The 27962-nt window shown below is 39.6% G+C and overlaps 1 pseudogene; it reads left to right on the top strand.

The window, feature by feature from the left end:
* The first annotated feature begins 811 nt into the window (after positions 1-811).
* Positions 812-24299, top strand: LOC125440850 (annotated as a pseudogene).
* The last annotated feature ends 3663 nt before the right edge of the window (positions 24300-27962 follow it).

Raw genomic sequence — 27962 nt, 5'->3', positions numbered from 1 at the left:
TAGCATAGTGTAGTGGTTATGGTGTTGGACTAGGACACCCAGGCTGCCTGTTTGACTGGGTGGTGGTGGTGGTGGTGGTGGGGTTGTAGGATGTATGACAGAGGCAGTAGTGAGCCGATCAGACTGTCTCATATCTCAGAAAGACAAGTGGTAACGGCTATCTGCTGAGTGTGTTTCAGGGTCAAGTGGTGGCCAAACAGGCTCCAAGGAGGTTGGGAAAGTAAGGCACTCCATCTCTGATTTTTTTCCCTTACCCTTCCTGGAGTAACCTGTGACAAAAGTCTAAAGCAGTAAAAGTAATGCCATTTTATTACTGCCAACTCCTAAGTGATGTCAGGGGATGCTTAGTGAACACAGCATTTTTTTAAAAATGGCCCAGAGAACAGACAAGTTCTTGCTGCTAAACCAGCAAATTCTGCTTGTGATAGTCATGATACATTTTAGGCACCACTGCAATGTCCATATGATGGTCATTCAGAGGTTCCTCGTAGCACATGAGTACTGCTGCTACAGTAATTGCCTTTATACACACTAAGTACATTTGACATCTGTTAGGATGGATTACAGAATTAAACTGGGGCTGTCTCTCTCTCTCTCTGTCCAGCCTTATTACTTGAATATGTTGTCTTCTGCATATCCACTACACCTTTTCAATCAGCTTAATTTCCTCCAGTTCTCAGTGATGAAAAGGAACTTTTAAAATGAGGTCAAAATGCTGTTTATAGAGGAGCTAAAATTTCTTAAACTTTTGGTGTTGAGTGTATATTCTGTAATATTTTTTTCTATATTTTAGGTGCGTTTGGCAGTGAAAATGGGCTCTGTATCTACTTCAAATATCTTTATATGAGAAGACACCAGTTTCAAAAACCCTTCAGCATTACTTCTTGACTTGGAGCAGTATGGCAGGTTTCAAACGAGGGTATGATGGAAAAATTGCTGGATTATACGATTTGGATAAAACCCTAGGCAGAGGGCACTTTGCTGTGGTCAAACTTGCAAGACATGTCTTTACAGGTGAAAAAGTAGCTGTGAAAGTAATTGATAAGACCAAGCTAGATACACTAGCTACAGGACATCTTTTCCAAGAAGTTAGATGCATGAAATTAGTGCAGCATCCTAATATAGATTAGATCTCTATAGAAGTGATTGACACCCAGACCAAACTTTACACAATCTTAGGAAGCTTGGTGATGGGGGGAGATATGTTTAAATTACATCATAGAGCCTTGAAGAGGGCCTTAATGAAGATCTAGCAAAGTATTTTTTGCTCAGATTGTTCATGCTATATCCTACTGCCATAAACTGCATGTAGTTCACAGAGACTTAAAGCCAGAGAATGTTGTCTTCTTTGAAAAACAAGGACTTGTGAAATTGACTGATTTTGGCTTCAGCAACAAATTTCAGCCTGGAAAGAAACTTACAACAAGTTGTGGCTCTCTTGCATATTCTGCTCCTGAAATTCTGCTTGGAGATGAATATGATGCACCTGCAGTAGGTAAGTTAATGGGTGAAAGCACAAAGTCTATTAATTACGAAAATCCTTTTGTTTTTAAAATGATATTCTTGAAATGGACTAACGCTAAATATTAGAATAGATCAGTGATGGTGAACCTTTTTGAGACCAAGAAGTGCCCAAATTGCAACTAAAGAGCCATTTTATTTATCACAAAGTGCCAGCGCATGGCTTGGTTTAACCTGAATAGCCCGAGGCAGGGGAGCCAGCCTGCTGTAGCCTCCCATGCCAAGTCCCACATGCGCCTCTCTAGCATCTCTGCAGCCTCTGCTCCCCCGGGGCAGCAGCCACCCTCAGAGCATACAGGCACCAGGCCCGCCAGCCGAGTCCTCCCTGCTCCACTGAGGTGCATGCAAAATCCAAGATCCAAGGGGCCCAGGAGGGCAGCCTAGATATTGTGCACCGCCTTTTAGAGAGAGCTCTGGCACCCAGCATCTCAAAGGAGTGCGCTTCTACTGGAATAGATTATATAAATCTTGGGATATCCTGCATTACATTTTTTTTTGCTGTCATGTTGCAGCTGTCATGTTGCGGCTGACTTATGGGAGATCCGTTAGGGTTTTTAAGACAAAAGACACTTTCAAAGATGGTTTGCTATTGCCTGCCTCTATACATATCTGCTGCCCTTTATTTCATCATTGGTTGAAACCATTAGACGTTTTACAGCTGGGATCTCCAACCTATGGCCCTCCAACCAATTGGCCATGTTGGCAGGGGCTGATGGGAATCATAGTCCATGAACATCTGGAGGGCCGTAGGCTGGAGACTCCTGTTTTTTAGTGTATGGCTACCAGCAGTGTATTGCATCCTTCATGAGTAGGCACTGCTTTAGCTGGAGGAATGTGGAGTTCGTCTCTAGAAATATAAAGGGTATAAATACTTGCAGAAGAATCTAATGTTTGTCATGAATTTAAATTATGAAAAGAAACTTTGATAAGTATATACCTAAATGCTCTGGAGTTCATACAGCTATTGGAAAGAGGGACCTTCTTTTTTATTTTTCTAATATCCATGCATTAAGAGACTTTAGATTAGGTTGTTAGAGATTACTGATTATGAGCAACCCAATCCAGAGCCCTGGGCAGTTGAAGACCGTGCTACTATCACGCTGCTTCCAGAGGGCTTTCTGACACCAAGGAGGGAAGAAAACCCAAAACACCGCACCTCCGCTAAAAAGCCTCTATAGGGTTCAGTGGACTTATGTCATCCAAAAAGCTCGAGCCGCCACACACTTCCCCACAAACCATTGCAATGATGGTGCTAGAGTTTTGGGGATTTCACCTTGAGGAGACAGTGGCAAATCACACCATATAATTTCTACCCCTTCTGTATTTCTCTTGCTGGCACAGAAGCAAAGGTGGGTGGGAGGGCATATGCTCAGAGGTTGCCCACTGCTTGAGGGCAAATGGTAAAACCCTGGAGGAGATAGAGAAGTGAGGAACAAGCCGAGGAAGGCTTCATATAAATATGTGGTAGACCAAATGCCTACGTCCAAAGATGTTTTCTAGGAAATGTTATGAGTATCAAGTATTTTTTCCTGGAGATACTAAAATATATATTTTGGATCTGTTCAAAATAATTTGAGAAAGTACAATAAAAAATGTTGATTTGATGCAAAATGGAAAAAATGGGAGGAGTGGAGTGGAGTCTATCCACAGTTTCAGTGTTGATTTGTGTGGGGCTGTGCATCGATTGCATTTTTCAATTGTAGTTAAATTAGAAACAAATTGAATTTTTAAAACTGCTTCTTTCCTGGTATATCTCCGGGTATATGAAAGTACAGAAAAGACAAGTTTCCATGAGTCTTGATTTTTATTCCTTTATTCCTTGTTTTTTATTTCTTTCTGCTTTGCATGCTTCATATTATTCCTATTCAGCCCATCTAGAATTATTGGTTTTACCTTTAAAGCCCACTGACAACTATGAATAAACAGACTGTGAGAAAGCGTTTCTGCCGGCCATTGCGCTGCAAGAAGTGCATCCCGGTATTTATGCAAGCGGCTGACACACTGCCGGGACGAGGATTAGCACAAGCGGTCCTGGTAGGGACAGGGAAGGCGGCACAGCCGGTGCGATCGTGATACCTTCCTGTGACCTGCCGTGGCGTCGCCCTGACCAGGGGACATGCCATACTGCCCTAACGTGATGACAGCTCTGGAGATTACCGCAGGGCATGGGGCGAGAGATATCCAGGCGTGAAGCGGCAATGAAAATCTGAAATTCATCGAATGGAAGAGGGGGGGTGGCGTAGCTTCCAGCTGCCACCATTAAGCACCTTCCAGCCCCTGTTTCAGAAAACCTGCGCTGCGCGAGAAACCGGCTTCGCGCTGCTGGGGAGGCGCGAGGGGCATGCACGAGCTTCTTACGATGCAGCTCGCGCATCCCCATCGCGAACAGCTCCCTGGGGACAGCGTTTTTTTGCCGTCCTAGAGCGCTATAAATAACCCACGTCTTGAAGAGGCCTCCTGTTTGCATATGTGAAAAAATGTCTTAGCTTTAGGGACCACCCTATAGTAGCCAGAGTTTTGAGGTTTTAGTGGCATGGACTTTCATGGTTAGTTCAAAGTGGGTTTCCAAATTGAAAACAATCTGTTGCTGGATGTAGTTGGAAAGAAGCACCCTTGGCTCCATATTACCAGACTTGTTTTAAACAATAAAAGCTTATTCAAATCGAAGCTGCAAACTTTTAATTCAGTTAGTAAAAAGAATTGCACTACAATCCCCTACAGAAACATCAGCAAAACCACATGGCATATAGGTGATATATTTGCTGTCATCTGTTTCCAGTGATTGACCTTTTTTTTTGAGTATTCTAGCAGCAGCAATCCATCTAAGTGAACGGTGGTATGAATTTCAGCGTAACAATATAGACATATCAGGAGGGCCTAATGGTAGAATTATTTCTTGATGACAAAAGTTTACCAGTGGTTGTGCTCATAATTGATAAAAATTAGAGATGTGATCACTATATTACATTAAAAGTTGCTTATATTTGAAGAAGGTGTAGTACAATAGCTTTATCCTTATGGAAAGTGGTATTTCAAACTCAATATTTCCTGGGAGTTCTAACATTACGATTTTTCATCCTTCCCTTCAGTCCTAGGAGTTCTGGGATACATTGGACGAGTATCGCCTGAATTTTTTTTTTATGTGTAAGGCACATGGAACTTTCCTAGATTCCCTGCTTTGCTGCATCTCCCTCTAACCCCTAAGAACTTTACTACTAGTGTTGCTGAATCTGCACAGAGGAACAGCCTTGAGGATAGGTGGGCTGATGTGTGCAGGGACAAGAAGATGCAATTTTCCCCTTGCGTCAATGGAGCAGTGTTTCCAACAGAACTCCCCACTACACCAGCACCGAAAATGCATTCACCCCGTCTCTGTCGTCCCCCCACCCCCCCAGCTCAGCGTGCGTCTTTGCAGAACCTGGATGAAAAGTAGACCTTTTTGAAAAACATGCGCCGAACAAGGAGTGGTGGGGAAGCTCGGGGGGTGATTCTGGATTCGAATTACCCACCCTTGCGAGTCACGTGGAGCCTCCCATCCAATCAGGAAGCAGTAAGCGCAGCCCCTTTTTATTAATTTCCCAGTCCTGAGATCTATGTCGGTTCGAGGCAACATGGAATAGTTTTGAGACAAGACTTTATTTTTTATTTATTAGTTAGATTTAGGAACCTCCAATGTATCGAAGGGCTCACCGTGGGTGAATTATGCTTAAGTCGCATTTCCCCCAACCTTAAAACAATGGTGTCTCTGTGGCACAATTGATTGAGCGCTCAGCTAAGGGCCAAGAGATTGGGGATTTGAGCCCAGCCAGGGACAAGGAAGCTGTTTTAATTTTATTTCATTTTATTTTAGACCCTGAAACTGCTTGAGAAAGTCCAGTCCTTTGTGTGCCACACTCATGGTTTCAAGCATAAATGCCCACCTTTGGACACTTTTTACTTTTTTTGGTAGTTGTGGGCTGGGAGGGAGGTAAGTGTGTTTGTGTCTACCTTGCATTCACTTAAAAAATGTTCCCACACACACGTAGCACCGTGGATCCCGTTCCCACATAGGGTTGTTCTCAGCATTGCTTTCGCAGAGGCGAGGATCCGTCCGCGCGAAAATAAAAAAATTCCGCCCAGCACAAGCATGGCAGCCAATCAGGAGAGCCCCTGAGCAGATTGGCGTGTTTGATCCGCTTAGCCCGACAGTAGGGGCTCATAATTGCCCATGCTGCGTTTCTGGGAAGAAGAGAGCACAGGAACTCTGCGGTAGGGAGCATGAAACTGTGTTCAAAGGTCCTGAATCTACCCAAACTGGATTAAAATTATCTAGTTTACGTTTTTCAGAGTGGGGAATCAAGCATATACTTTCGAGGAAGGTATATCACGGTAATTTAGGATGCCAGGAGCCCCATGCGTGGAGTGAACAGCTGCAGTATCTGCAGTCAAAGTTATGTTTGTAACCTAAGGTCAATCCCAATGGAAATCAGTTTCAGGTAGCTGACTGAAGATGGACTCAGCCTTCCATCCTTCCGAGGTTGGTAAAATGAGTACCCAGCTTGCTATGGGTAAAGGGTAGATGGCTGAAAGAGAGGCCTGACAAACCATCCCATAGAAGCCCAGTCATCCTGTGGAGTCAGTAATGACCTGGAACTTTACCTGTTTAGTTTAGGTTGTGCCTTAGTTGATTCATACCTCTTAATACTCAAACCTGATGAGCTGTTGGCTTTCCATGAACAGTTCCTAATACCTTCTAATAGCAACTGTAGGATCCCCAGAATTGGACTGGGAATTTAACATAGATGTGTGCGTGAAAGTGAGTGACTGGACCATTCCAGTGTCTTTTTCTTGATGCCATTTCCTGTGCACCACAAAGTTGCTATTTTATTCATTGAACCAGATCCTGGGTTGGGAAGAAGCCTTGTAGTTTGTCATTTCATGTGCTTTATTTCAAGCTAATGGAATAAAGATTCCTAATTTGGAGTTACTCATTTCCATTACATTATTCTGATCTCCTTTTTGCCAGATGTGCCACAGTTTTCTTTCATCCATAAAAAGTTACAGACGCCAAGTAATAGAAATGTTTGCTTTGCTGCAAAAACAATAGTTTAAAGCCTACCAACATTTTATTGTAGCAGGGAGTAAACCTGTTAGGATACGCACGTATGTATTATTGTATGTGTTGTTGAACCATCAAATCGCTTCCAACTTTCAGCCTGAGAATTAATATCCTGTGAATTAATTTCCTCCAAAATGTCCTATTGTTAACAACCTTGCTCAGGTCCTGCAGACTAAGGGCCATGGTTTCCTTTATGATCCTTTTCCTTTTCTTGTTGTCTTTTAATGATGTAGGTGGAGGGGTTGGGGTCATGGCCTTATAAGAGCAGGCTGGGCCTTGGGTTTCCTCTCTTCCCACTCAAATGTGATGGATTCTCCAACTCACACACCCTCATTTTTTTGACCTTATTACTGAATTGCCCTATTGTTTTGTGGGGTTTTGTTGTTATCTACATTCATCTGTCACAGCCTGGCGGGTTGCATATGGGGACTGACCCGTTCAGGGGAAGAAGAGCCCTGTGTGTTGGGCCTCCCCTTTTGAAGGTAGGGGCCTCCATAAGAAGAGAACCTGGGGAATTGGTAGCGAGGCATATGTACTGCATGCCTTGAATTCACGGGGCTGCAGGTGGCTTATGCCCCCTGGGAGCAAGGAGGGAGTTCACCCGGGAGCCCGCGCAGATGGCTCCCACTATCTTGCTGCTTGCACTGGGTGTTGGTTTTCTCCCCCCACATCCATCAGGTGGCTGGGAAGGAAGGTTATTGCAGAGGGACATGGAATAGTACTGCCCAGTGCTGGATCCCATCCTATGTTGTGCCACTGCTTCCTTCAGCCAGTATGCACCAATAAACGGACTGTGACCAAAATTTATTTCATACAAGGTGGATTGTCTGTGTTGTCTTTCCGCTACCCTCCAGTCTCATTCTCTCCTTTCCTCCGGGCAGCAATTAAGTATAGCTGTTGTTAAAATGCAAAAGTTAGGTCTAGTTTAAAATAAAGGTAAAGAATTAGAAATCCTAAATGCAATTCTGTAGACCCTGGGCACTGTCATTATTTCTATAGCTAAATTGGTAACATTAGTACTGCAAGAGGCTGCACCATTTTACTTGAAAAAAAGTATCATATCAACTTTTTTTGCAGTATGTTATGTAGAATAGACCAGCCCTTCCTTTCTCTTCCATTAGCAGAATTGTAGAAACAAGATCAAAGGAGGTAATTCACTACCTTTTTTCTCCCTTCATGACGCTTTACCTGCTGCAGGTATTCCTTGATGTGGGTGCGTCCTGAGAAATCATCTTTCCAGGGTCCAAAATGAGGCAGGTGTGAAGAGGAATGCCAAGAAAAATCCAACATTTCATGAATGCATGGCTTACAGTACGAGACTGAAGTGAAAAAACTGAAATTATGTCTTAGAACTTAAATAATTTGTCCACTTAAATAAAGGAGCCGTGACAGAATAGGTTAGGGAGCCTGGGGAGCTAAGATAAATTAACTGTTCTGCTCTATGAAAATCTTTGCTAGAAGGTGGCTTGTAGATTGGTTTTAGCAGAAGTTTGTGGATATGGACAATCTATGCAACCAATGAGAAAGAGATGAGCTCTTATAAACTTAGATAGAATTTGCTTCCATAGAAGCTTAGATAGAATGTGCTTCCATGTAGAGTCAAAATTGCTATAACTGCATGTAAAGTTGTATTTGCTTTGTTAGTAGCTCTCTTGATGTTTTGGATTTTTTGTGTTGCTAATTTCTTAGTTTGACAGGGGACGGGTAAGATGACATTAATTTGTGGTCCGAAAGGCATCTGCAGCAATAGTTGAGACAAGGAAATCCTCTGCTGCAACCAGTCATTTTCCAAACCAGGAAGGAGGAATGGACAGGAAAGAATGAAAGAACACAGTGAGAAAATAAAGAACATTTGAGATGGTAGTGTGTGGAAAGAGATGTTTCCTAAATGTACTTGACAATTTGGTGAGATGAAACTTGATGATCTTCAGACCTTTCTAGTTTATTTATACTGAGAACAAAGCTTTTGGATTCATGTACTCCTCTCACTCCTTCCATATTACATGGAACTAAGATTGAAGACCTTGGTTAGAAGGAAATCTTTGGAGCTATGTGAATACATGATAGTTTAATGAGAAATACAAGATTTGAAGAGGATTTAAGCCTCCAAATAAATAAATTCAGAACAGTTACGATTTAAATTGTGGAGGAGGGAATGGGATTACCTAAAAGCCCTGTATAAAAGCAGGCTCATTCTCATTTATTTATTCCACATCTAAATGCCATAGTCTCAGTCTTTATCTTTGTTCTTACTGATTCTTGATGCTGTATAGAAAACATAGCAGGATTTATTGGGTTGCCAAAAAAGCTGTTAGACATAAAAGTAATGATGATTAGACTGAGTTGGCTTTTAAAAAGTCTAGTAAGGGATGACATGGTAGAGGAGTTCTATGAAATCCCATGCACACTATGGAGAGTGGGCAGGGGAGAAGCTTTTTCTACCTCTTGTCATAATATACCTAGAACCTAGGGCCATCCACTGAAGCCCTGAGGATGAGGATTGATTCAGGGACGAGACAAAGGCAGGTTCTTCACATATCACGGAGATTATATAGAAGGAAATAGTTCCATAACACCCATTATTAGCATAGTCAAAAGAGGTTGGGAGTCATAGTTTGAAGGAGTAAGTTGATTAAAAGCAATTGGATAACTTTACATTACCAGTGCTACACAACATTCATGGAAGGGATGCACTTCAAGCCCAAGCTACTACCATGAAATTCATAGCAATACCAAGCAAATTCCACCATCCATCACTTGCTTCCTTTATAGTGTGTCTGCCCTATTTTGTTGTATTGTGGCAGTTGATAGGCTGATCCTACAAATGCAGGATTGCAGGCCTCTTACATGCATGGCAGTTTCTCTCCACTTTCACATGATGCGCATGAGTTCTCTTTATAAATTTTATAGAAATGGAATTAAATTTCCCCTACCGCCCCACTTCCGCCCTCTCAGTTCTTTCATCTGTTAATCAATTTTGTACGTTAGTAAAAGTGTTCCTGATAGTATTGCATTACACATGCTGAGAGAACATAGTAGAAAAAATGGAAATGAAGTATTTATTTTTCTGGTGTTTGGTGTGCCCCAACTAGAAGTGATACCTAATGATGGACTACTTGGTTAATATATAAACTATGCTAGACATTCCAGGATGTATCATAGGCTAGGGATTGCATCTGATATAGTACCGTTTTGCACAGTCTCGGGAGAAATAAATGTGGATTCACAGGAAAAGTCTGTGAATTAGGGCAATCCCAAATGTGTTATTTTGTTTTCAGATCTCTCCTGCAGAAATCCCAGTGAACTTTTCACTCCATTAGATTGTTTTTGCAGGTGTATTCCTCTGAGGAAAAATATTTTTCTAGAGTTGTTCCAAAAATATCTTGCAAAAAATATTGCATTTTATTGTATTGAAATATTATATGCCAGCTCCTGTTCACTTCTGCTGCTGATGGGATAATGAGATTATGTGGCTGCCTTCTATGTTTCATTTTAAGGACTTGGAAACTGAGAAGGCATTTTTCTGCTATGATGTTCTCAACTTTGAATGCAGTGGGAATTCTAGCCAATTAATAACCTCTGTGATGTGGTCCAGTAAATAACAGGTTATAAATGACTTAGTCTTTCACTGTGGGCTAAAAACGTTCACATTTTATTTTGGATGAGAAGACATTGAATAACATTTTTAAATGTAATGCAAATTTTGTTGCTCTATGCTTACTGGATTTGAGACAAGCATGGAATGGGCAGTTTGTGACGTAGCTTGGTTTCCATGGCAGTGACTCAGTGTTATGTAAGGAAGTTACATGTACGCTGCTGGTTGTCATGGTTCTGAGAATCCTGCTTAAATAACTCTTTCTCAATCAGTGTTTCCAGCAGCCCTGAAGGTTTGCAGGTATTAACCAAGAACACTTGAAATAATAAATAAGATCTTGTCCAAATTCCATGTTATACTAATATCCTTCTGTTCTGTAAGAATGAAGTCCTGTTTTAAAATGCAAAACTTATCTTTTAAAAATTACAGTGTCTTTTCCAGTTCCCTTTTAGTATTCATTCAGAACTTTCTATTTAAAATATTTTGCATGCCAACTCCCAATTTTTAAGGGAACAAATTCTTAGATCTTTGCAAGCAGTAATTTTTCTCATGGTGCTAGTTAATTTTTTCATGAAAATAGATGCGGTATTTTTTTAAAGTATTAGTGTTAATGAATACAGTAAAAATCTAGTGTAAGGAATTCACAAAATTATAATTAGAGCTTCCTGAATAAGATAGTTCAGGAGTAGTTTTTGAGAACGTCACCTAATTTTTATTTTATTTATGGATTTGTAGCAGGGAACAAACAACACAGCTTGTATTTTCCTCTAATCTGTTACTCTTTTCCTTAGCACTTTTTGCTTCTTTAAACAGACTGAAACCTTAACCTTTCCCAGGTTATTAACTATAGAAAGTTGCATTTTAAAGAAGTAATATTTAAGCAGTTCTCATTTCATTGCCTGCTCCAGAGGGCATGGGAAGGTGTTGCCAGTGAACAACCAGGATTAAGCCAGAACATCTGCATTTTTATAACAATTAGGACAGAGTGTGGTTAGTAAACAGTATTCATGTTCCAGTATACAAATTTGCAACCAACAGAGATAAACATTTTTGTGTTGCAGGATATCACATGTTTTGCATGCACATAGCAAAGGTTTAGAATAAGCTTGTTCAGAAAATATGGAGGTTATGTTTATCTGTCCTGGAAAAAATTTCTGCACCAAGATACAAAACACTATTTATGCCAGTTCAAGTCACCACATAAAAGGCTTAGGTCTAGGTTGAATTCATACTGAGGTTTTCTCCTCGACTTCCAAACTGCAGCTAGAGCAACCGTACATCATCATCTGCCTGTCCATTTTCCAGTTTTTCCCTATCCTTGGTAGGTACTGTTTTGGTGTGATCATTCTGGAAAGAATGTAGTCTAAGTGTATTTAGCAATCCATTTGGACAAGATGCATATTTTAGGAGGTCCTGTTCATATCAGTCCCATTTTCTTTCCCTCAGTTCCCATGGCCACCATTTTCCCCACATACATCACCAGAAAGCTTTTTAAAAAATCAGTAAATGCTATAATCTGCTAACTCCTTTGAATTAGTAGAAACTCATTCGTTAAGAGTAAGTGACTAGAGGTTTTTTTGTTTCAAATAGAAACGCTATGAATTTAGAGGAACTGGCAGATTGTGGCAATAGATTGTTATTGTGGTAAAAGCACAATAATAAATGCTTTAAAAAAAAATTCCAGTGACACAGCAGAGAAAAAGGCAGCGAATGGAGAAAATTGTACACAGGTCTGCTCTGTGGATGCTCTGTTACCTGTGTGAACACCTCAGCATGCACTGAAGCTGTCACGGGGTAATGAACAGACCTCATTCTGTAAGATCATAACCTTGTTTTTTTTAAAACCAAGGAATCCATTCTGACAAATCTTCACTTAGGTCTTAGTTTGTTTGACAAATGCTTATTTTAGCTCCTTTCTCTACTTAGCCTGAGTGGAATTGTTTGCCAGGTAACAAAGCCAGAGTGTTACACATGTCCAGCTTTCTATCACTCAAAGGCTACAGTTAGTTGAGTAATCTGTGTCCTGTCGTAAGCCAGATCCTGACTCAATAGGACCTTAGCCATAGTTACTGGATGTCCTACATTCTATCCTACATAAACTACAATTAATCGGTATTGTTTCTCGTGTGTTTTAGGCAGTGGGAAAAGCCTCAGACTGCAAAATGAAATAAACTGAGCTTAGATTTCAATCCTGTAACCTTCTACTCTTCCACTGACTAGAAGCTTTGTTAAGAGTTTCCTTTTTGGGTTTTATTCAGATATTTGTGTTCCATCTCTCCTTTTGACTCGAGTTTGAACCCTTCCTCCAATCTAAAAAGTCTTCCTCCAACTGAGGTGGCTTTTCTGTTGAAGGAAGAGCCACTTAAATTGGAAGAAGGCTACTTTTAGGCTGGAGGAAAGCTACTGGGAAGATGGTTAGATTCACCCATTGTTTCTAATGAATCTGTAATTATAAAGTAGCTACTTGAGTAAAATTTGGGGGGCAGGTACTACTTTATTAATTGTTGTACTGAGGCAATATTTTTTGCCTCTGTTTCTCCTGGGAAGTGAAATTGTGATGCCTTTTCCCTTATAGTAACAGATTTTCACTCTAAAAGTACAATCTCATTGAATTGCTATTGGTGGCATTAACCTTCCAGTTTTATTAAGAAACATTGGTTTGAATTCTACTATAGACTAAAAATAGCTATTTTTTTCTGTGCCAGTTTTAAAAGAATTGATTATTTTTGCAGATATATGGAGCTTGGGAGTTATCCCTGTACATGTTGGTTTTGTGGACAACGCCATTCCAAGAAACAAATGACAGTGGAAAGCGTTGACAATGCCGATCATGGACTGGGAAATACACAGTGCCATCTCGTGTGTCAAAAAGAATGTAAAAAGAGGTAAAGTAAAATTTTATAGGACTGCTCACCAAGAAATTTAAAATCCAATTCTATCAGTGATTCCATTCCCATTATTGGAAAGATGTTTGCTTGTTTAAAAGAAAAGTAAACATCTCCATAGCTCCAGTCATTAAGTAGCTGCCTGTACAGAAGACGAAAGCTTGTCTAAGTTGTGATAAGATGGGCCAAATGGGAAATATGTAGTGAAATTGCATATGTCTGCTTTCATGAATGAATGAGACCTATATATAGATACATTGAGCATTTTTCCGAAGCCATTACTAGGAGTGCCTCTCTTGTCTTACCTCCCATTCTCATTGCTCAAGAGAAAATGCAGTTGCTGAGAGATTTTATTCAGCCTTTTCCGTCACATTAGAACTCTTGGTCTCTCTTGTTAACATAAAGCATTCCTTTAAAGCTGGCAGTTGAATAACTCCATAATGATGTTCTTTTATTGAACCATTTTCTGTATAACTTGTCTTTGGAATAGCCATTTGTTAAATTCTTGAGTACAAAAGACAAGACTGTAGAACTTAAAAACCAAAATTCTGCTAAAATAGAGACCTGTGGAATATGTTTGTAATGAAAAAAAATTAATTTGCTGCTTAAGTGCAGTGTTGGATTTACTTTAATTCTAATTGCTTTTTCTATGACTGGGCACATTCTTGGCATTTAGTCTCACTTTCTGTTTCCCTGAAGTGGGATGGTAAACAAAAGGATGCTTATATTTGCTTAAAAGTGCTTGCACCAAAGAGCTTTTAATGCTGGCACATTGTCATTTTATTTTGGCTCTTTCCTCTTCACTGTATGTCTTGTCCATTGCTTGTTCTTATGCTGCTCTTTGCAATGCGTATGTTGTAAGGAGCACCAGAGGATCAGAGAGGGAACTAATAAAAACAAATTTCATGTATAGGATCTCCAGTTTGCTGTGCAGAAGAAAACTTGTACATATCCACTCACCTCCAGTTCCCTCCCCCGGCTCCAGTGTGGCAGATAGCATTTTTATGAGAGTACTTATGTCAGCGAAAATGTCATGGGGGAATGGGTTATTAATTTTGTTCTCTTCATGTGTATGCTTTTACTGCCACCAATGGTCCCCTTTTAATTCTCCTTTTAGCTCTATAATAAATGGAGAGAAGATCTGGTTGATGCTCACTGATCTTAAATATGTATCTTAATATGGATGGACTTTTAGTACTACTTAAATAAAATGTAAAAACTTTGGCAGGACAAATTTAGAAGAGGAGTTTGCATTAGGGTAGCCCTGAGATATGTCCTGGGAAAAGCAGCTTCTTGAGGGGAAGAGGGGGTGCCTGCTCCTACCAGGCCATTATGCGAATGTGCTTACAGAGTTCTCTTTTTCCTAGTCTAATTACACGTATGTTGCAAAGAGATCCAAAACGAAGGGCATCCTTGGAAGAGATTGAAAACCATCCTTGGCTACAAGGGAGTTGACCCATCACCAGCAACAAAGTATAAACATCTCCCTCTAGTTCTCTGAACATATAAAAATCTTTACTGAAGAAGAACACAAATAGCATAATAAGCAGCTAATGGTTCTACCAGGAGATATTGCGGATCGAGACACCATAGTAGAGTAAGCTAACATCATATACTTTTTTAGATTTCAGCATTGCAATTATTCTAACTTTGCTACAAGAAATTGATATGCTGATAATAGTAGGCCAGCCACACAATAATAAAAAAAATAAAAATAAAAATAATTCATCTTATCTAGCATTTTTTGTTTCTAATGGTGGGATAGCTTAGCTGTGGCTCCTCTAAGCAGTGGGCATTCCCTTATTGCCCTCTTCCTCCTAACCTGTGTTTAATGGCTTTTTTTGTTTGCTTGCTCAAGTGGTTTTAACTTGGTTTTATAAGCACTTTATAAATGTTCCTCTTTTTAATTATTTAGTGTAAGAAAAAGTAGGATTTATATATGTTATAAATACAAATGTCTCTTTCTGCCGCTGTTTTATAGAGTGTATTGAAGGCATTTGTCTGCCTCCCAGATTGAAGAGGAAGACCCAAGTGGGAATGTATACAACTGAAGAAAGTTTGGGACAGTTTCCAAAGGCATGCCAGCTTGAAAAAACTGGAAGGCGGGGAGAAGGGACAAACTCCTTTCAAGGCAAAATTTTTGCAAAGATCTAGGCAGCTAAGTGATGGACCTCTCTCCTCCAGTTTCCTCTCCTGCAGTGAAAGGCCAATCCTAGGGAGGGCAACCCTCCCAATCTAAAATTCTGCAAAATACAAGGCTCTAATCTTTCACCATCAAAGTCCGCAATCCATGTGCTAGATAAGTTCTGACATGACTAAGTCAGCAGAATAAAAGAACTGTCTTTCATAGATAGCCTTTTAACTGTATAGTTTGCCTTTTATTCCAGACACATATATGTATATATCAGTTGGGAAACAACTATTGGAGGCATAAACTCATGCTAAATTACTATGGATCCAAAAACATCTGCTTGGCATTTCTTGGGATATATTTCCCTTCATATATATTCTAATAATGAGCAATTGAACTTGCCAAGACTAGGCTACCTAGTTCTTAATAGGCTTCAAAAGTTTAATTTATCAAATCTGTCTAAAAAAAACTATTTTCTGTTTTTAGGCACTCTTTAATCTTATTTTGAGAAGTCTTGTAAAGTTTTGCTTTTGGCCTCATGTCCAGTTTCCCAGGAAAACATGTCTTACTGTAGTTCCATCTCAATTCTCTTTCCCCTCAGGGTCCTTGAAACTAAACAAATACAATCACATCAATTGCTACCTAATTTCCCCTTATGGAACTAGCAGAGCTGATTCTATGAGAGAAACAAGAGAAAGAAATACAAAACTAGATCCAACTAGCAAGTCCTAAGCAATATCAAAGCCCAATCTAGGTGAGAATTAGTTGCCCAGATCTTAATGTGGAGTTAATAAAGTTTTAAATTTCCTAAATTCTTAAAAAATGCACTTGCTTAGAATTCAAGTTTAAAATCATTATAATTTTAAATGTATTGTCAAAAAAAGCTTCCCATAGGTGGATTCTAACTGGTTGTTGTGGAGCCTTCCAGGTTGTGGAGTTGTGGTCTAGTAGATATCGTTCCTAACATTCTCACTTGGACACAGGTGTGTAACAAACTTCTCTGTGTGTTACACCTTTGAAGATGCTAAAGGACAAACATTAGAAATGGGCAAGATCTACCTCTGTGACCATGTCTGCACACAGCCCTAGAAAACCTGCCTTAAATCCAATAAGAATTTTATATCATAAAGCATTTCATTTCTTCTAGAGTAATGAAAAGTTATTATCTTGAAAGCTTTCTGATTGTGGTAGGCATTGATGTCTTCTGCCAAAGGTAATAAGCTGTAGTCTCTAGACAGCAGAGCCGAAGAGCTGAATCTTTATGGGGAATCATTCTTTTGTTTTTCTTTGTCCAACTTTGTTGTGATGCTCATATTGCTATACTTCATTGTAATCATCAATCCACAGTTTGGATATCACACAAAAAAAGGTGATGCCTAAGTAACCATTTTATGAGTGCACAGAATTCTTCTGTCTGCGCAAGGGCTAAAGAAGAGATATCCCAGTACTAACAATAGGTGTGATAGAGCTCAGGAAATGCCTCCTGCATAAGTTTTTTTAAGGTACCATATTTTGTGTTTCCTCAGGATGCATCTTGCATATAGCACCTTTGTTCAAAGGTGTTTTGGTTGTTTTCCTTGTGTAGAGGAACTTTACTCATACTTTGTTCACCCTCTGAGCTGGAGGACATTTTTCAGAGTAATTTCCACTACTTACCAGGGAGGCAGGAGCAATAACTTTTTATTTCCTCTGTTCTGTGGCAGTTACTCAGAGATCCTCAATTCTTTTCCTGCCTCAGGGGAGAGCAGTAGCTAGTTGCCTGTGCTATTTCATTTCTAATAATTCTGCTCTTATCTGTTTCTTTGACTTCTAAGTCCTGATCTATTCATCTTCCTTTGGCTTTTCTCGCTGCCTGCTCCTATTTTGTGTGACAAGGTTGGGGAGAAGGAGAGCCTCCATAGTGGGTTGGCTGCTCCTGTAGTCTCCTCAGAGCTACACCTCAGCAAAGTGCCTGGTAGACTGCAGCATGTAAAAAGTTGCTTTGGACAATGGCTTTCTACTGGGAGGAGAAATGGAGGCCCCAATAGCAGTGGTGGCCTTACAGAACACTCAGGTTGGCACAACCCAGAAATGGGCTGCTCCAACCTTGGGAGAGCCAGGTGCGATGCCTTCTTATTTTGGCTCAAAGTGCACCAAAAAGACAAGCGAGGGAAAGATGGCTCCCATTCCAGCTCAGCAGCCAGGGACAGTATCCAGCAATCCTCAGCCTGAATTGGGCCAAGGAGCTTCTGCAGCAACTCCACTGAGTCTCAGGAACGAGGAGATGGAGCAAGATCTTAAATTGGGTAACCCCTGCAACTCTGGTTCCTTTTCATCAACTATTAACTTAGCTGATTTTATAAAGAGCATGATGAGGGCAGAATTTGCCTTTCCTTATGCAGCAAGGGGCCCTGGCCTTAACAGAAGTTGAAATTAAATCCAGCAATACACCTCTTCATTGAGGGAGCCCATTCCAGGATCCAGCAGGGGAGGGAGGTGGCTCCTCCTGGCCCAGAGAAGCTGCAAGGAAGAGGGGTAGATCTAACCCAGTCAGACTACTATAAATCCTCAAGCAGTGAGGATTCCTGAGAGGAGGGAGATACAGAAAAAGTGAAGCCACTATAGCAAAATATGTGTAGTAAAGTTTCAACTGTATTGTTGTAAGCTGTCTTGAGGATAAGGCAGTAGAAAATGGAAGAAATGAAATAACATGGGAGTGAAAAATTACTTAGAAGTCCAACACACCTATGTTTGATTTCAAAACTAGATTAGCTAAAAAGAAGCTGAAATATACAGGTTGGAGAAGTGTCAGAAAAACTGTTGTTTAGAGGCCAAAATAAAATGTGTACTTAAAATTACAAAGAGCACAAACAAGTCCAGAAAGATGCAAGTGTGTGTGTGTTTTAAAATACCCTGTGGTAAAGGATACAAAAGGCAAGAAAGCTTACTTAAAAAATACTCTAGGGGCCAAACTGAATGTGATTTGCGGAGGTAAAAAACGTGTCTATTTCTATTTCTATTCCACTGCTATTTGTTTGTCTAAAGCTGAGGACAGGGAAGAAGCAGCTGTGAAAAAGGCAAACTCTATGCTGGGGATAATTAGGAAAGGAATTGAGAATAAAACTGCAAAGATTGTCATGCCCTTATATAAAGCAGTGGTGCAACCGCACTTGGAGGACTGTGTCCAGTTCTGGTCACCGCATCTCAAAAAGGATATTGAGGAGATAGAAAAAGTGCAGAGAAGGGCAACAAGGATGATTGAGGGACTGGAGCACCTTCCGTATGAGGAGAGGCTGCAGCGTTTGGGACTCTTTAGTTTGGAGAGGAGATAGCTAAGGGGGGATATGATTGAAGTCTATAAAATTATGCATGGGGTAGAAAATGTTGACAGAGAAAAATTTTTCTCTCTTTCTCACAATACTAGAACCAGGTGGCATTCATTGAAAATGCTGGGGGGAAGAATTAGGACTAATAAAAGGAAACACTTCTTCACGCAACATGTGATTGGTATTTGGAATATGCTGCCACAGGAGGTGGTGATGGGCACTAACCTGGATAGCTTTCAAAGGGGCTTGGACAGATTTATGGAGGAGAAGTCGATTTATGGCTACCAATCTTGATCCTCTTTGATCTGAGATTGCAAATGCCTTAACAGACCAGGTGCTCGGGAGCAACAGCCACAGAAGGCCATTGCTTTCATATCCTGCATGTGAGCTCCCAAAGGCACCTGGTGGGCCACTGCGAGTAGCAGAGATCTGGACTAGATGGACTCTGGTCTGATCCAGCTGACTTGTTCTTATGTTCTTAAGTAGAGTTCTTAACAAAAGTACAGAGAATGAAAGCTTAAATATAACTACAGGTGAACTGGCTTTGCCCAACTCAGTATCAAAGCCACCTATGTCCTAAGATTGCAGTCCTATGTACACTGGGAAGCAAGTCACATTTAACTGAGCGCGACTTGCCCCCAAAATATACACAGAAATAGGATGCGCAAGTACACATAATAGGTCATTTCAGAAGTGTTTAATATGTCAATGAAGTACAATATGCAATTTTATATCTATTTCAAAATAAAGCTGAGATACAGGAAGCCAGTTAGAAAAGGCAGAAAGGCCTTTTCTATAGGTGGCAAAGGTATAACAAAGGAAGAACTGGAGATTTCAGCAGTGTTGAAATACATGCTACTTAGCATGTTAAGTAATCTTGCTGAAGACCCCCAGTGTTGATAACTTCTGTACTTGCTTCTTTGTTCTTGTGACCCTTGAGTTGTGCCTGCTGAAGGCATGTTCTTGTGACCCTTGATTACATCTATGAAAGGTTGGAGCAAGTGGTAGAAGTTGACAGTAAAAGTTTCAGAATTTGCCTTTGATAATATTTCAAAAATTCAGGATGGAGATACCATACATCTTGAATGTTGCATCATTCAAAGTCCATTGAAGAGAATGAACTTAGAAGGGTGCACTGTGTTTAGGGTAATACTGTTCTTCTAACTTTGCATCTTCAGATTTTAAACAGGTTACTTCCAAAGCAGCAGTGAGTCAATCTCCCTTTATCTAAAAGTCAGGAAGTATTTCCACGTTTAAGCTTATGTTTAAGAGACTGGTTAAAATTTAAATTATTGCGATTTTAGCAGATTTTTATGTTTGGCCTTATCTGTAAATTAATATCCATTTTAACACTTTACATAATAGAAAGAACAAGATTAAAATTTTGAAGCCTGGTTCTGCCCACTTACATTTCTTAGTTATTTCCATAGGATTCATGAAACTGTCTTCAGCACAATTTGCCGTTCAGCAGTTGGGGTTGGGGGGCAGGGAGAGTTCTTTTCCTCCATGGTAGATTTTTTAATAAAAGTTTTAGTTGTAACTATTAAGTTTTCTTACCTTGCACTTGTTGTAATGCCTTTTTACTCCTTGTAATGCCTTTCTTTAAGCTTTAGACTTTCAGTAAAATTGCCTTTTTTTTAACTTTATACTTGCTGCAGGCAATCATGGCCAACAAAAATTGATGTTCCGCAAGATCTTGAAGATGACCTTACAGCATCTCCTCTGTCCCATGGAACCGTTCCTCAGTCTCCAGCTCGTAGTGCTGAAAATGTTCTTAATGGTCACAGGAATAAGGCACTTAGTGATTCCACAAAGAAAGAAGATATTCCTGAATTAGCAGGCCCAGCACTTTCTGTTGTCCCTTCAGTAAGCTTAAAACCTACAACTAGTGGTCGGAAGTGCTTATTTAGAGTAGAAGAAGATGAGGAGGAGGATGAAGAAGATAAAAAACCTGTTTCTCTTTCAACACAAGTTGTCCTACGCCGGAAGCCTTCAGTTACAAATCGTCTTACTTCCCGGAAGAGTGCTCCAGTGCTCAATCAGATCTTTGAAGAAGGAGAATCTGATGATGAGTTTGATATGGATGAGAATTTGCCTCCAAAACTTAGCAGGCTAAAAATGAATATTGCCTCACCCAGCACTGTACACAAACGTTACCACAGAAGGAAAAGTCAGGGACGGGGATCTAGCTGCAGTAGCTCAGAAACAAGTGATGATGATTCAGAAAGTAGGCGACGTCTCGACAAAGACAGTGGATTTACGTATTCCTGGCATAGACGGGATAGTAGTGAAGGTCCCCCTGGCAGTCAGGGAGATGGCAGTGGACAAAGCAAACCTAACAGTGGAAATGGAGGTTTAGACAAAGCAAGCCCTGGTGATAACAATAAAGGGGGTGGAAGTCCTTCTGGTAGCTCTGGAGGAAGCACGAATAACAATTCAGGTTCTACACGTCGGTGTGCTGGATCTGGTAATTCAATGCAGTTGTCCTCAAGAAGTGCTGGTAACCTTGTTGAAAGCCTCAAATTGATGAGTCTCTGCTTAGGTTCACAGATTCACAACAGTACTAAATACATTATTGATCCACAAAACACCATATCATTTTCCAGTGTTAAGGTGCAGGAGAAATCAACATGGAAAATGTGCATAAGTTCTTCTGGGGGTGTAAATCCAGCTTCATCTTTGGGCAGCATAAAATTCTTTTCTGACCAAATGTCAGATACAACAAATGAATTGGAACGAATAAAAAGCAAGAACTTGAAAAATAATGTGTTACAACTACCTCTGTGTGAAAAAACAATATCTGTGAATATTCAGCGAAACCCGAAGGAGGGATTGTTGTGTACCTCTGGTCAGACTACTTGCTGTCATGTCGTTTGATAATAACCAGACTTAACCCATTCTACTTGACATCACCAATCTTCCTTTTCAGAACTGTGAATACTTTATTTCACTGAAACCCTTCATTGCCATTGTCTTAATATTTTAAAGTGAGCTTTGAGCAGTAATTTATTATGTTTTAGTTTGCTTGATATTCCAATGCATGATTTTTTTTGCATGCAGCTAGCCAACACTTTTTTTGTTCCCAACAGACCAGGCTATTGTGTTTTTTTAACATTATAATTTTAATATGAAATTCTGGATTACAGTTTGTATCCTCATCCAGTGCAAGTGAAGCACTTAGTTTCATATTCTGCACATAAAAGCTAGAGCGGGAGAGCTTTTGTTTCTAAGTGAAATGTCCAATCTTGTTCTAAACTGTTATATCTAGATGTGGCATAATTCTGTGTGTTTGCAACAAAACCAAAGCAATAATGTTTTAATGCTGAAAATTCTTGGGAATTTTCAGATTTCCAAGGCTTGTACAAAGCAAACCTACAATGAAAAGGTGTCTTGAATTATGATTTTAATCCCACATCTTTGTTTTAAGCTGAAATAAGTGGTTGCAGAACTAAAGATCTTGTTTTGGTACAGGAAAGATTTAAAACACTCTTTTTTGTTAAGGCAGCTTTTCTCCACAGAAATATTGTTACATGCAGACAATCTTTTAAAAACTATATAAGGAAGATTATAATCATCTGGAGCTTTTTACAATCAAAGGGAAAAGTCATTCATTAACAGTACACATAAACATGGCAATTAGGTACAGTACAAGCAATTTAAAATGGACCAAGGTATATAGTTGGGGAGAGATTTGTTCTAATAAACCCATTCCTGTATAATAACTGGCCATAAAGATGAATTAGAAGGCTTAACCAAGTTGATATCTTCTGAAAATGTCCTCTACCCTATCCATTAATATTCACAGTCTGTTTTCAATATTAATGGAAGCTTTATAGAGTGCTTATTACTTTAACAGTTAATCAAGTGTCTCAGCTGTTTTAATATTGCTGCCATGCACACCATGGACAGTTATGAGAGCTGGCGATTACCTCCATGTAAAGTTGTTCATAGTACACAATGTAGGTGTCTTAATCAGATGTTTTAAATGAACTTGATGGAAGTGGAAACAATTACTGCATTTGGAATAGAGTATGCCTTGTAGAAATCTAACATCTAATATTTCAAAATACAACACGGAATAAAATTATGCACATTTCAAGATAGTCTTGTAATAGCAAATTTAGTTTGCTGAATATAAAGTAGTTCCCTTGCTGAATTTCCTTCAATAACTCTCCAAATCAAGTCAAATAATAAAAAGCTGGTATGGATCAATTTCCTTCTACATTCTTCACTGCTGTTAGCATTTTTTAAAAATCCCTTGCTATTGAAATGTTAGCAAATGAACAAGGTGGCATTTTTCTGTACGAAAGATACTTTTGACAAGATGAACTTTTTTGAACTTTTATCTAGAATAAAATATATTGCAGATTCCTAATTTTGGGAAGGGCAAAAATGTTATTTTTTCATGCCATTGTGTGCTGTGTCTTCAAAACAATGTTGGTAAGTATTGATGGTGTTATGTAGCAAAATCCCAGACAGGCACTGGTGTCTGAGACAGTTTACATACTTTAGTATCTTAATGCTAGCAGAATGGTCAAGTACAATCCATTTCATTTACATAATAGTCTGCAGAGCACCAAAGAACTGTTATATCTGGTTATAATTTATTGTTTCCACTAACCAAAGCCTTGCTATTGACAGGGCATGCTCTCAAAAATTCATTACATTTAGCACAATTTATTTCCAAGTACAGAATATTTTAATTATTAGCCTATATTAGCCTATATTTTTCTTCCCAAATACAGCAAGTCATAAATGAAACATTGTGCTTAAAACCTTTAGGGTTTTTTTTAAGCTGTTGCAGTTAAGTTTAAAAACAGCCTACTGTGCTATACCAGTATGGTATCAACAGTTGAAAACTACAGACACAGATGTGTGGGCGAAGCCATAGAACATATTTGCTTGAAATTTCCTTGAGCATAAAAGACCAGAAATATGGATAGTTCATGGATGGTGGTGAACAGAGCATCTATTAAAAAACAGGAGAAAGTTTATAAAGGGCATTGGCAATAAACTTTGCAGCTTTTTATTTTAAAGTATTGTAAATATTCTTTCCACACTGTGTACAGCCTTGGAATGGCACCTTTTGACTAACCCAGGTGTACTTTTTGTTTCCTTTGTTCTTATATACAAATGTGTATCTATGGTGCTCACTTTAGAACAGCAGTGTTGACCATTTATGCTGCATAGCTGTAAAAATAGCCTTATTTAGTTGTGTATGGTTGGTTGAGCCTCTGGGTGTACATATGTTACCTTGAGTGTCTTTTTATTCATTTGTTCACAGGTGAATGATTGTGCATGTATTGTATGTTGTATTACGTTGTCATGTTAAAGGAGGGAGCAAATAACCACTACATTAAAATATATTGGACCAAACTATTATAGAGCAAGTAACAGTTTCTCGAACCCCTAAAGCTGTCTTTACAAGTTACATATAGTTACCATAGCATATAAATTAAATATTGTGGAAAGCAACTAGTCTTGTATTTTTCTGTATGTGTATATAATGTACTTCAAGCAACTTACCTGTATTTAAAATGTGACAATCTTGACACGGAGTTTTACAAGTAGCAGTGAAATTAAGCAGAAGAGATGCAAAAAGCAAGAAACTATACATGTTATGGAGGGTACAAAAATATCAGTTGATCTTTGTCAATTGCTTCCAGCGATTGTTTGGCTTTCTTCATTGTATAAGCATTCATCGTGTGTGACAAATGAAAAAGAAATCCAATTAATAAAACTGACCTCTTCATTGGTGCATAAATTACTTCCATGTCAACTTTATATGCTACTGTTTCATTACTAATGTAGTGTGGCTTAAGTCCTTGTCCATAATGCAGTATCTTACATCATAATGGGTAAAAAACCCATACAAAGTCAAATTTTATTGCAAAAACGGGTGGGAAATGCATTACCCATTAATATTATCTCATAAACTGAAATTTGAAACATGTCTTGTAAATCTTGATCATTCATCAAGAGATTGTCATGAAAAGAAAACACTACAAAGTTCATGCTTGGCAACGTCCTGGTGGCAGACCACAATTCTTATCTCTTTCAAAGCTGACTTGTACATCAGTAGCATCTCTATAACCTTATTTGAAAGTCTCTGGTATGGGTAGAAAGCACTAAGTGTATAGTTTGTAACTTTGAAACAACTTGGAATTCTAGCATTAGTAAATGTATACTTAATCCTTTATTTTGGTTGGTCTGTTCATGTTTGAAAATGTTCAAGGCATACTGATTCCAATCTTTCCTGTTTAGAGCGGGAGTTCCGCAAAAATGTCATTTTCATACTTCTGTAGTTTATTAAAGGGTTGGGTGACGTGAAAGGTCACTTGATGGGGAATTGTTGTATTCCCCTTAGCTAGGTGAATGAGTGAGCTCCATATATCTATGCCTGCAAAGTTAGGTTTTCTTCATAATTCTTGCTGCCATGAGGAGAAGGTAAATGTTTTAGTGAAAGTGGATTTGCTTAGCCGTTGCGTGTGGAGAAGCAGCCCATGTTTTGTCATCAGAGGAAGGACCAATACAGTACAATAGAAATACAACAGCAGACCTAGGCCGGTTACCTTGATTTGAAACTGCTGTTTGCATTGTTTAGATATACCACTAGAATCTTCACTTAAAAATAAAATCACACAAAATGGAAAAGGCCCAAAACTTCAGCGCTTGATAAATGACTCCACCTCCATCTGAGAAGTGCCATGTGTATATAGGGTTGGAGAAACAGCCCAGTGGTTTTGAACAAAGCTGGGAGTTGGCTGAAGTGTTGTGGGATGACATCTCTACATGGACCTATTACAAGGAAGTTGTCCTAGGGAACATCTTTTGTTTATTTTCTACTTGCATATTTGTAAATATCACAATTTTAAATGCCCTAAGGCTCCAGAATGCTTTTGTTCAAAGAATGCCAAACCTGGGTGGCAATTCCTGCTTGCTGAAACAGGAAGCATGCAACAGATTTTAGGGATGGAGGCAGTGGTGGGATTCAAATAATTTAACAACCGGTTCCGATGGTAGGATTCAAATAATTTAACAACTGGTTGTTTACAAGCACCATTTTAACAACCGGTTCTGCCGAAGTGGTGCGAACCTGCTGAATCCCACCACTGGATGGAGGGCTTCTTCTTCTTTTTAAACAGAAACTGAGTTTGGTGATTGAACCAGAATGGAGGATGCAAAACAAGTTGGTTTGGCAGCGGCTAAGTACCAAAGCATTTCAATAGCATCTTAAAAGATGGTGACAGGAAAACAAAAATCTGACAGCAAACACTGCAGTATATTTGACCTCAACATGTGGAGAAAACTGTCCAGCAGCTACAGGCATAGCTGTAGAGTACCCAGTTGCAAGGATGATGGGCTGAAGAAATCCAAGAGCTGGGTAAACAGCATAGTCTTGAATTGTGACATACTATCAATAACTGAAAACCTGTGTCAATTTAGAATCCTGTCAGCACTGATGGGTGTGAAAAAATAGAAAAAACAGCCTATACCTGAAAAGAATGGGGGTTGGGAGAAAAAAACTGAAGAACAGGAATGACTTGGAGAGAGGTAAGCTGTGACCTGAAACTGAAAAAATACTTTTTTTTCTGAAGTGCTTAAGCCCCATGCAACCATGGGAATAAAACTGTTAGAGGAAATGATTATAGGGTGTGGTTAAGAAGAACATCAGTCATAGCCTGGAGCTGAAAATAAGGCAAAATCCTAGAGTACAACAATTGATATAGAAAGGCATGAATATCCCATGCACCTGGTGTATCCTAAAAGAAGTAGGTGCACATGACACTGACTGTGCAGGCATGTGCTGGCAATGAAGAACTGATCAGAAGGCTTCTAGAAGCTTTTGAGAGCAGGCTGGTTTCCCACCCAAATGGTCATGTGAGAGGAGGCAGAGACAATACCACAGGGGAGCATCATAGGGGAGAAAGTACACCACAACAGGGAAATGAGAGAGAGAGGTATGGAAGACATTCAATGAACAACAGTTACAGATAAGTGCAACTTTGTCGTGTTTTCAGTACAGTCCCGCAGTGGAGAGTAGCAAGCTCACTACTGAGTCAAGAATGGGATTGAAATAATGACTGCAACACTGTTCTCCCAACAGTTGTATGTCTCCTGGAGCCTATATTGATGGAATAATGCTGGAAAAGATGGACAGAGCAGACCAGGTTGCCACCTTAAAGATGTCATGAAAGTTGACACACACAAACCTGCAGAAGAGGCACCTTAGCACTGACATATGCTAACCTAATGGCAAAACCCACCCATTTAGAAATGATTTGGGAAGAAACAGCTTTGCCACGTCAAAAAGAATTTGTACACTTAAATAAAAAAGGAATGCCCTCCTAACATCAAGTGGGTGGAGTGATTGTTTACTTGTCAACTGAGGATTTCGGAAAAACACTGGTAGGATAGTGTCCCAGGACACATGGAAGTGGGACACCATCTTATGCCTAAATTTCAAGCTAGAATATACAATCACTTTATCAGGACGAAATCTAGTGAATGGAGAGTCTATCCAGAGAGCAGATAACTCTCCCACCCTCCTGGTCAAAAAGGCAACCTTATAAGACAAAAATGACAAGTCAGATAATACCAACAGCTTGAAAGGTTTATGTACAGTATGTGACAAAACTAAAGAAAAACTCTGAATAGGAATAAGAGATTTCAACACAGCGGAGAGGTTAGTTAGGCCTCTTAAAAATATTTTCAAAATCCAGTGCCAAGAATACAAAACAAGGGGTAACAGGTACATGGAATGCAAAAATTAAAGCAAGGTAAACTCTGTGGTCAAACTGGTACCCTTTAAGAAGAATACTCAGAAATGTCAGATAAATGACAGGTTTCAGACCCAGACATTGGGTCTGGGACCAGCAGACAAATTCTGTCCGCTTGGAGGCATAGGGCTTTTGCACAGAGGGTTTTCATGCTATCAACACTTCCCTGCCTAAAGGTGGTGTTAGGGCTGGTTGAGCCATGCCATCAGGTGCAGGGAAGGAACATTGTGTTGGAGAATGATCCCTACCATAATAAAGTTATTCTCCAACAGGAAGACCCTGAAATTACCCTGAGGATATCAAGTGGAAGTTCTAAGTACTTGGTCTTGTGCAACTGTAGTAGTTGTAGAAAAGTTGGAAATGAATGCATTTGAAGTTTGTCTCTGAGTGCTGCCCCTTTCAAAAACCTAACTACATGAGCATGTTTTGACAATTTATAGTCATCCACAACTGGGATTATTGAAGCTATGGAAGCTACCTGTCTGTGAAGAAAGGATGATCTCAGGCCTGTTTGGACTCCATCTTGTAAGAACTTAACATCCTGGCCACCTTGTTGAAGAGGTGGTACTCCTTTCCTTCAGCACCAACAAATGAAAACTGTCCACGTAGAATTATAGATTTTATTTGTGGATTCTCTGCTAGAAGCA

Source organism: Sphaerodactylus townsendi, linkage group LG11, assembly GCF_021028975.2.
Source record: "Sphaerodactylus townsendi isolate TG3544 linkage group LG11, MPM_Stown_v2.3, whole genome shotgun sequence".
NCBI classification, from domain to species: Eukaryota; Metazoa; Chordata; class Lepidosauria; order Squamata; family Sphaerodactylidae; genus Sphaerodactylus; species Sphaerodactylus townsendi.
The sequence above is the reverse complement of the archived record's forward strand: the minus strand, read 5'-3'. Positions and strand labels throughout refer to the sequence as shown.